We start from the raw sequence: 10,865 nt of genomic DNA, 5'->3' as shown, positions 1-10,865 counted from the left end.
ATTCAACTTGTAAGAATTTTAAATCCATACACTTTGCAAAATCTAGGAATGTATATCAGAAGGTAATAATTAGGTTTATACCCAAATGATGGGCTTAAAAAATTCCTGAGCTTTTCAAAAACAAAGAATTAAATACAGTTGGAATAAAGTTCAAAGTTGCTTTAATTTGTGTGCATCTCTGATAGCATGAATCATAATATTTGAAGAATGAGCTCTGCATAGATGAGGACTTGCTTCTATATCCTTGTATATAGGATAATTCCTTGGACATAGTTGGTTCTCAGTAAAAACTTTTTGGGTAATGAAAAAGGAGGGGCCTCATTATCAGAAGCAGGAATGGAGTGACAAAAGGATGGGATGTGCTGGGAAGGCCAGGATTGGAAATCCTGGCAAATCCATATATTAGGCAAATATAGCAGAATATGGAAAATTTAGGCAGCAATTTTTTAAAAAAAGTAAATATAGACTGTTAAATTCAGTCCATGATGGAAAATGCAGGCAGATTGTGAGGATTAGCCAAGAATTCAATTTAAATCCAAGGTAAGAGTATCTACGTAGTAGGAAGGGCTTTGCAGGTAGCGCTAGTGGTAAAGAACTCTCCTGCCAATGCAGGAGACCAGACACTGAATAAATCCCTAGGTTGGGAACATCCCCTGGAGGAAGCCATGGCAACCCACTCCAGTATTCTTGCCTGGAAAATCCCATGGACAGAGGAACCTGGCAGGCTACAGTCCATGGAGTCTCAAAGAGTGGGACACTATTGAAGTGACTTAGCGCGTGTGCGCGCGCGCGCACACACACACACACACACACACACACACAGAGGAAGAGAAAAGCTTTTAACTATAATGAGCTAATGTTATGGTATTTAATGTTGTGTTGTGGCTCTCATCCAAAGAACATTCAAATTAAGGGTTAGGAAATCCAATCCATGAGTGTTCAGAAGTACAACATAAAGACTAAGACAACTGGCAATCAGGGAATCTGCTATTAAAACTAATTCAGACCGGCAGGATTTAATGCTAAATTCTGACCTAGGGCTTGCTCTAAAAAGATGGACAACTGAATATTCAGGGGAGACTTTGTAATTCTAGTGTAAATTTAGGGGCCTCTACGGACAGGGAATCAAACAGAGTATTACATCATCACTGTAAGTGTGAGAATTGTGATAGCAAGTATCAGTGGTTGGTTGGGCTACAGTGGCTCTTGGATTTGTTTTGTTTTCATTGTGTAAAATCTTAGAATGCCTTATTGTAAGCCTCTTGATAGCTTTTATAAATTGTGGATATAGTCTTTAAATATAAAAGAGTTTTCATTTTGTTTCATCTGATCTATTTCTTTGGGGAGTGGGGAGGCTTCTCTGGTGGCTCAGATGGTAAAGAATCTGCCTGCAAATCGGGAGACTGGTGACAACTTTATTACTCCAGTGATAACTAAGATCATTCTGATTAAACTCAGAAGAAGGTAGAATAGTTTAGTTGGAAGAAAAATGAGAAAGCATTTATATCCTTTTACTAATCCTAAAAAATAATGCTTTTAATAATCAGAGATAGATTATTGGGAAATTTTCTTGAAGGAACTAAGTTATAGGCCTTTTAGACTCAAAATATATTAAAAATATACTCGAATACTCATAATAATTAGTTATTTATGATATGTCTTTTTTGAAGGAATGTATCCAAAGTATTGTATTTCCAATTGAGATAATAATTAACCATTGCAGTAAAAGAAAAAAAGCAAAAAACAAAGCCCTAAGAAAAAATGTAGCAAAATGATTGAATATTATGATGAGAAAATTTTAGAAGCAAAAATCCCAAATATGTGTCCTCCTTAGTATCACCCATATTAAATTACTGTGACTCCTTGGTACTCAAAGTATGGTCCATGGACCAAGAGATTAGAATCACCTGAGCACTTATAAAATGAAAAATCTCAGACCACACTCTGGACCTATTGAATCAGGGTCTGCATTTTAATGTGATCTTTAGGTACACGCACATTTAACCTTAAGAAGTGCTGCTGTAAACAATTTATGCTTTTATGAGATCCAGACCAATTTCTGTCATCTTAGAGAAGCAATTTTACAGTCCCCATTCACAGTTGATTATTGCCTTCTTTGGGAGCTTCTGGATAGAAAACAAACACTGCAGTAGACTTTCATTGTATAATAGTAACACAGAGCTGATAGCCCACACTTACCTATACCGAGTAGCCCACACTTAACCTATACTGAGAAAATAGTTAACACATATTGGAGAAGGTATGAGGCTCATGTTATACTGTCTGTTAGACATCCAAATAGGAATAATTCATGACTGCTTGTTCTGGTCATTGTGTCAGGCATGGAGGACACAATGATGGGAAATGTGCTAGTCGTCAGTAATATTACAACTGCATCTAGAAAATACTGTTCCTAATCCCTGGGATTTAATCCTGAGGCTTTTCTTTGCCAGATGTTAATCTCTCAATGTGAGTCCTCATTTTCCTTCTCTTGATCTGACAATGTTGTCAGTGTTTGCCTTTATGAAAAATACTCACCATTTCTTCAAGAATCCTCTTCCTTTATGTGATGTGGTTTCATGTTTAAAAACTCTGGTTATAGTTCTGTAGAATGGGCTATTTTGCTCCAGACAGCCTAGGAATGAATAAAAGAAGAAGAAAAATCTTTAAGGAATAGGGAGGCAAGTGGTATTAAGTCCTTAACTACCTTAAACAACACTTCCTTCATGTTCAGGATTCCGTCTCACAAACAGTTCAATTCCCTGACTGTATTATGTGTTGGATACTTTGTATGGAATCATGTTTACTCCTTTTAAACTCCTCATGGTCTTCATTTCAATTATTAATATTTATCACCCCCTTCTAGGACTTCCCCATCTCTAAGAGAATATAAACATTCTCAGTTATTTCCACTTTAGGGAAAAACATATCCCTCTTATTTTCCTTCCTGTAACATCTTTTTACCTTTGCTCCAAACTGAGATGCTTGACTTTGATTGAAAAGGAGCTATAATGTAGCCTCTATGCATCTACTCGTCTTAACTGCTTAGTCAGTCCTCTGCTATTGTCAGTCTGATGTCTGCTTTCCCACACTCTTGCAACACCCATTGTGGCCTCTAGGTTGTTAAATTTGGTAGACCCTTCACAGCTTTTTAAAATACCTTTAAAGTGTCCTTCATTTTACATCTATAATACAACTGCTTTCATTCTGTTGTAAGAATTTCTTTAATCAAATTATACAAATAGCCTCAAACTGTTTTCATGCTATTAATACCAGTCTTGTCACCTCCAGTCTGACCTGCAAACTCTTTCCAGAGTAGTTTTTGAAAATATGTTTGATCATTTCAGTATGCATTAGAAGCCTTCAATGTTTTAAGGATAAATTTAAGCCCTTCTGATCAATATATTCATTTATTAACTGGCCCTTTCCTTATGTCTTAAATCTTATCTCTCCCTATACCACACTGTATACCAGCACATGTGTGCAAAGCTGTCAATTCTATACACTTGTGTATCCTGTTTACACTGTCTAAAGTGTCCCTCTGCTCTTACACTGATTAACTCCTATGTATTGCTGAAGATTTGGTAAATTCTGACCTATTTTGAGAAATGTTAATCTCCATCTATCCCTATAATCTGTGTAAGGAGTGCTTCTCTGAGTTTCCAAGGTGTATTGTGTATACTTCCATTACAGCATTTATTTCTGTGTGTTTGCTTAAGTTTTTCTTTTTTTTTGGCCGTGCAGTCTGGTATGTGGGATCTTAGTTCCCTGACCAGGGGTTGAACCTGTGCCTCTGTATTGGGAGCATGGTCTTACCCACTGGACTGCCAGGGAAGTCTCTGTTTAAGCTTTTGATTTCTGTGTTCTTCAGCCAGTTCTTAGAACCTGTCATATACAGCAGGCACAGATATAGAGGGGAATATGGCAGAATTATTTAAATGAATGAATCAAACAAAGGATGAGTTTATTACCCTCTAATATGAAATTATGATTAGGTTATTATTTATTATCTATTTCTAGAGGATGATCATAGTAAAGATTGATTTGTCAGTGTTCTAGTTTATTAAGACAAACTTTGGCCCTCAACTCCAACATCTTTTGTGTGTGTTCCACTTCTGAAACTACCCCCAAATTTATGGTGCTCTACTGCTTAATAACCTACAGCAATTCTTAGTTACTACATGGCTTCTCAGCTTCTGTAGTTACTATTTGCATATCATTTAATAAAATCTCTCTCATATTATGCACCATCATGAGCCTCTGACACAGAAACAGAAGTTATTCGGATGTGTGGTATATCACTTAGGATGAGATTCAGCAACACTTAACTAAAATTCGATAGTGTTCTATGATGTTTAAAATGAGAGAAGTGTATTTCTCCCTCATGTTAAAGAACTTCATTTATGAGCTGCTTAGGACAGATATGATGATTCAACAAAGTCATTAGGGACCCAGACTCTTCAGTTCATGACTTCTCCATTCCTGGACATGACCCTAGGCAGTTACTAGAGTACTAGCTATTACAAACATCTTCTAGATTGCAGTATGGAGGCAGGACATAAGAAGGCCATGGCTGCTCCCTTGAGAAATGCTGCTGGAAGACCCATAGTATATTTTCAGTATCTCATTGACTAGAACTTAACATAAAATGATAAAAAGTTCTGTATAATTTGATAAAAATCCTACTAATTATGTGGCTTGAGGAAGTTACTTTATCTCTTTCATGTCTATTTCCTTTATTTCTAAAATGTGAATGACAATGCCCATCTTATAGAAATTTTAAATTGTAAGCATGTATTTGAAAGTCTAGTACAGTTACAGGCACATGGCAGCCTTTCCATAAACAGTAGTCACTATTATTGTTATTGTAGAGGAGACTGTTGAGACCCAGAGATATATAGCTCCTTCAAAGCCCCAAAGCTAGTAATGATTAAACCAGCATTCAAATCCAGATCTACTTGAATCTGAGATCTCTGTTCTTACAAATATAGTGAAATATGGTATGGATTAGAACTGAGAGTTCCTGTTTTCCAGCTCAACCCTCTTTGTCCTGAATTTTGATATCCTTTTGATTTGATATTTTAGGATCACTGAAGATAGCATTAAAACAGAAAGATCTAGTTTCTTTAGTTTGATTTATCCAAATACTTGCCAGTTTTTCCACTTCTTTTTGTGGAGACTTGGCCGAAATCAACAGCATTAATTGAGTGTGTAATTCTGGAGCCATATAAGAAAGCTAAAATCATTTAAAATTAGTCGGGGTTTAGTAACTAGGTTGAACTTTGCCTTTGTAAAGCAGTTTCCAGCTGACTCACTGCAGCTGCAACAATTGACATCATTTTGTGCCTTTCCTGCAAAGACTAATTTGGCAAGCAGCACTCCCAGTGGAGTGGGTTTCAGAGCTTCAGTGAATTTCAGGGTTGGCATAGACTTTAAAGGTCATGAAATCCAAACCTTAATGTAATGACTGAATTGGATTACATCAACCTCACCAAGTGGTTTTCTAACCTACACTTGGTTAAGTCCAGTGGAAAAAAGTAGTGAAGATGCCCATGTGGACTGAATTGTATAACCTGAGCTATATTTGACTTCGCTATATTGAGCTGAAACAGGTACTCTTATCCTTAGACAAAAGCACTAGTTCTATCCTTAGTACAAATATAGTCCTTTTGGGAACCATATAGCCGTTCAAATGTTTGAAGACCACTACCTCATCTCATCATTAGAATTTTCTCACTGCTAAATACCTCTGGTTCCTTTAACTTTTTCTCATTCAGCCTGGCTTTATTTCCCTTCATAATCCTGAGCTCACTATTAAATCAGTTTTAGTTCGCCTAGATTATTCTTAAAGAATTTCCCTCTTATCCTAGGAATGAATGAAATTCTGCAGTCTTATATTGAGGGAGTTGCATAATCAAACTGTCCTGGTAAAGTAAGAAGAGAGTTTCTTGAAAAATTATGAAGAGTGGTGAGAAGTTAGGAAATATTTAAACTGTTGAGTCTTTGCTGGCCCTCCTGTAACCAAACCAATGTGGCATATTAATCTCATGCTATGAAAAGCATAAAAGCATGAAAAAGTCACAGTGCTCTTTAAGCACATGGTTAGTAGGGTTATTTATCATGATAGATTAAACTCCATCTGCTTTATTTTATTCTTATGTATCATTTATTTTAGTGCTGAGTGATATCATTAAAATGAAAAGGATGGCTATATGAGTGGATGGGTAGACAATAGGAAGACATGATGGTTGTCCTTCAGTATACATAGATTTAAAGCAAAATTAAAAAATTCAGTGTTTCTAAATCTAAGTTTTAAGTTCTCTATGGAATTAAAATAGCAGTTTCAAGTCATTAATTAACATATATTTGCCTTTAGTAATATCAGAAATCTTGCTCTGCTATTGAGGAAAGAACTCTTGCCTAAATTTGGACTTGGTAAGCTTCCTGTCTGTAACTAAATGTGTACGTGTGTACTAAGTCACTTCAGTCGTTTCTGATTCTTTGTGATCCTATGGACTGTAGCCCACCAGGATCCTCTGTTGATGGGATTCCCTGGGCAAGAATCCTGGAGTAGGCTGCCATGCCCTCCTCTGGGGGATCTTCCCAACCTAGAGATCCAACTCGCATCTCTTACGTCTACCTGCATTGGCAGGTAGGTTCTTTACCACTAGCGCCACCTTGGAAGCCCAACTAAATAGCTGTATCCGTTCCGTTCCATTCCGTTCCATCGCTCAGTAGTGTCTGACTCTTTGCGACCTCATGGACTGTAGCCTACCAGGCTTCTCCGTCCATGGGATTCTCCAGGTAAGAATACCGGAGTGGGTTACCGTTTCCTTCTCCAGGGGATCTTCCCGACCCAGGGATCGAACCCGGGTCTCCCGCATTGGAGGCAGACGCTTTTAACCTCTGAGCCACCAGGGAAGCCCCAAATAGCTGTATATTATTTGAAAAAAAAATCACTCACCATGTCTAAGAAATATGTGAAAATGATATATTTTCTTTAATTCAACTAGAATTTATGAAATGATTTTCATATTTTATTCCATGTTCTAAGAGTTGAAGGTTTGGTAGAGGATAATTAACTTTGCCAACAAAGGTCCGTCTAGTCAAGGCTATGGTTTTTCCAGTGGTCATGTATGGATGTGAGAGGTGGACTGTGAAGAAAGCTGATCGCAGAAGAATTGATGCTTTTGAACTGTGGTGCTGGAGAAGACCCTTGAGAGTCCCTTGGACTGCAAGGAGATCCAACCAGTCCATTCTGAAGATTGATCCTGGGTGTTCACTGAAAGGACTGATACTAAAGTTGAAACTCCAATATCTTGGCCACCTCATGCGACGAGTTGACTCACTGGGAAAGACTCTGATGCTGGGAAGGATTGGGGGCGGGAGGAGAAGGGGACGACAGAGAATGAGATGGCTGGATGGCATCACCGACTCGATTGACATGAGTTTGAGTCAACTCCGGGAGTTGGTGATGGACAGGGAGGCCTGGCGTGCTGTGATTCATGGGGTCTCAAAGAGTCGGTCATGACTGAGCGACTGAAATGAACTGAACTGAACTAAGGCCTGTATCCTCATATAGCTTATATTTTTATAATGAAATGTTGGATCAAACAGTTTAATGGGCCTTGTAATACAAGGTACTTTAAAATAGTATTTGAGTACTTAAACTTTTTCTTTTGCATTGATATGGTCATTTCTTTCTAGTACACATTAAAAAATATCCCTTGTTTTAAACTAGACTTTACTCCAATTTGAAAAAGAAATCACATATAGCTTTTCTTTTTCAGCACAAAGCAGGAATACAACTTACATTAAAGTTTAAATTTTACTCTAGTTATAGAGATTCTTTTGCCTTATTTCATAGTCATTTACAATGTTTGCTGCTGCTGCTGCTAAGTCACTTCAGTCGTGTCCGACTCTGTGTGACCCCATAGACGGAAGCCCACCAGGCTCCCCCTTCCCTGGGATTCTCCAGGCAAGAACACTGGAGTGGGTTGCCATTTCCTTCTCCAATGTGTGAAAGTGAAAAGTGAAAGTAAAGTCGCTCAGTCGTGTCTGACCCTTAGCGACCCCACGGACTGCAGCCTACCAGGCTCCTCCATCCATGGGATTTTCTAGGCAATAGTACTGGAGTGGCTTGCCATTGCCTTCTCCGTTACAATGTTTAACTGATGCTAATTAAAATATTACCTCTTTCTGATATTCCTTCCAGGAGAAATAGATATACAACATACTTAAAATATATCATAATTTAAAGAGCTCTAGGGAAATGTTGATTTTGAAAATCTTGTGTACCTGAAGGTCAAATATTGACAAAATTGACCCCCCTTTTTTTTACTTAAAATCTTAGAATAACTCTTATTAAGGAAGAGTATAAGTAAATTGTTTAAGTTTTTTCTTTATAGATTTCTTGGTAAATATAACACACATCTTTAACTTAAGAACTTTGTATATTTCCTTTGTAAAAACAGAATTGTTTGGAAATGTAACTCCTTTTTATGGAATCATGTTTTTTGTAGAGTTTTGTTTATGTAGCAGTATATTACCTCCTTGAGTTTATTGAAGTTCTGAAAATCATTTACTGGTCAGTGATATCCTGGAATTGAAATTTTGGGGGGTTAAACTGGATCATCTTAATTCTTAAATATTTTCTTTAAAACAAATAAAATATCATTACTGTTACTTTCATATTGTATCTGACATGGTATTTTAATATATTAACACTGTGTTTTACCCAGGAATTTATGCTACCTAGAACTGCATTCCCCTTTGTCCCATGTGGGGTTATGAGACAGCTACAGCCTTGAAGAAAGTCACTATAGATTTTGATTATCTGAAAGCTCTTTAGAGATGTAAAAATATGGTACTTTTGACCTTCAGATACTTTAGCTCAAGAACTCTGGGCATAAAATTCACACCATAATAATAAACCTGAAAAAAGTTTAGTATCAATTCAGAGAAAATTCCTTCTTGCCGCCCTCTCTCTCAGATCAAGTAAAAATTCCATTGCCTATAGGAGAACAGAATGGGAGTAGATAAAGGGAGGAACACTTAGGGGGGTGTGTGTGTGTGTATGGGTGTGTGTGTGTGTATGGGTGTGTGGGTGTGTATGTGTGTGTGTGTGTGTGTGGGTATGGGTGTGTGTGTGTGTTTCGAAAAGGAACGTTAGCCTTGATCCTCTTTTTTCATATTAACCAAACTGCCAAAATGGTTTTGTCTCAGTCTTTTTCCTTTACCATAGATAATGCGACAGTTCAATTCTGTTCAGTTCAGTCGCTCAGTCATGTCTTACTCTTTGTGACCCCCTGGACTGCAGCACGCCAGGCTTCCCTGTCCATCACCAACTCCTGGAGCTTGCTAAAACTCATGTCCATCGAGTCAGTGATGCCATCCAACCATCTCATCCTCTCTCGTCCCCTTCTCTTCCTGCCTTCAATCTTTCCCAGCATCAGGTTTTTTCCCCCAGTGAGTCAGTTCTTTGCTTCAGGTAGCCAAAGTGTTGGAGCTTCAGGATCAGTCCTTCCAATGTCCTTCAGCATCCATTAGCATCAATAAACCAATTCTAAGGCTGACTTCCCTAGACACACCAAGTATTTTATCTAGGGTATGTCTAGGGAAGTCAGCCTTAGAATTTCAAGTGGCCTCTGTATGTCCAAGAAGGATCAGACATAACTAAGAGAAATCACAACTCAAGAAACCTCGTATTCAGGAATGTGAGAACTACATAAGTGGTTTAGATAAGAAATGAATGAAGACAATGTGAAATTAGGGACCTGTCAGCAACTTGTGTGGATTGAAGACTATGCTAGGATTATAGCTGGTCTTCCCTGGTGGCTCAGATGGTAAAGAATCTGCCTGCAGTGTGAGAGACCTGGGTTTGAACCCTGGGTTGGGAAGATCCCCTGGAGGAGGGCATGCAACCCACTCCAGTATTCTTCCTGGAGAATCCCCATGGACAGAGGAGCTTGGTAGGCTACAATCCATGGGGTCACAAAGAGTCAGACACGACAATGACCAAGTACAGTGCACAGGATAATAGGTAGGGCTTCCCAGGTGGTGCAGTGGTAAAGGATCTACCTGTCAATGCAGGAGAAGCCATACATGTGGGGTCTATCCCTGCGTCAGAAAGATCCCTGGAATAGGAAATGGCAACCCACTCCAGTATTCTTCCTGGAGAATCCCCATAGACAGAGGAGCTTGGCGGGCTGCAGTCCATGGAGTCTCAAAGAATCAAACAAGACAGAGCACACACACACACAGGATAATAGCTGTAGTTAACATTTATTGTCTACTTGATAGTTCAGTTCAGTTCAGTTCAGTCGCTCAGTCGTGTCCAACTCTCTGCGACCCCATGAATTACAGCATGCCAGGCCTCTCTGTCCATCACCAACTCCCGGAGTTCACTCAAACTCATGTCCACAGAGTCGGTGATGCCATCCAGCCATCGCATTCTTCGTCGTCCCCTTCTCCTCCTGCCCCCAACCTTTCCCAGCATCAGAGTCTTTTCCAGTGAGTCAACTCGTCGCATGAGGTGGCCAAAGTATTGCAGTTTCAGCTTTAGCATCAGTCCCTCCAATGAACATCCAGGATTGATCTCCTTTAGAATGGACTGGTTGGATCTCCTTGCAGTATAAGGGACTCTCAAGAGTCTTCTCCAACACCACAGTTCAAAAGCATCGATTCTTCGGCAATCAGCTTTCTTCTCAGTCCAACTCTCACATCCATACATGACCACGGGAAAAAACATTGCCTTGACTAGATGGACCTTGGTTGGCAAAGTAACGTCTCTGCTTTTTAATATACTATCAAGGTTGGTCATAACTTTCCTTCCAAGGAGTAAGCGTCTTTTAATTTCATGGCTG

This window comes from Moschus berezovskii, chromosome 21 (genome assembly GCF_049115385.1).
Source record: "Moschus berezovskii isolate FMDL1 chromosome 21, NW_MosBer_1.0, whole genome shotgun sequence".
NCBI classification, from domain to species: Eukaryota; Metazoa; Chordata; class Mammalia; order Artiodactyla; family Moschidae; genus Moschus; species Moschus berezovskii.
This window is presented reverse-complemented; position numbering follows the sequence as displayed.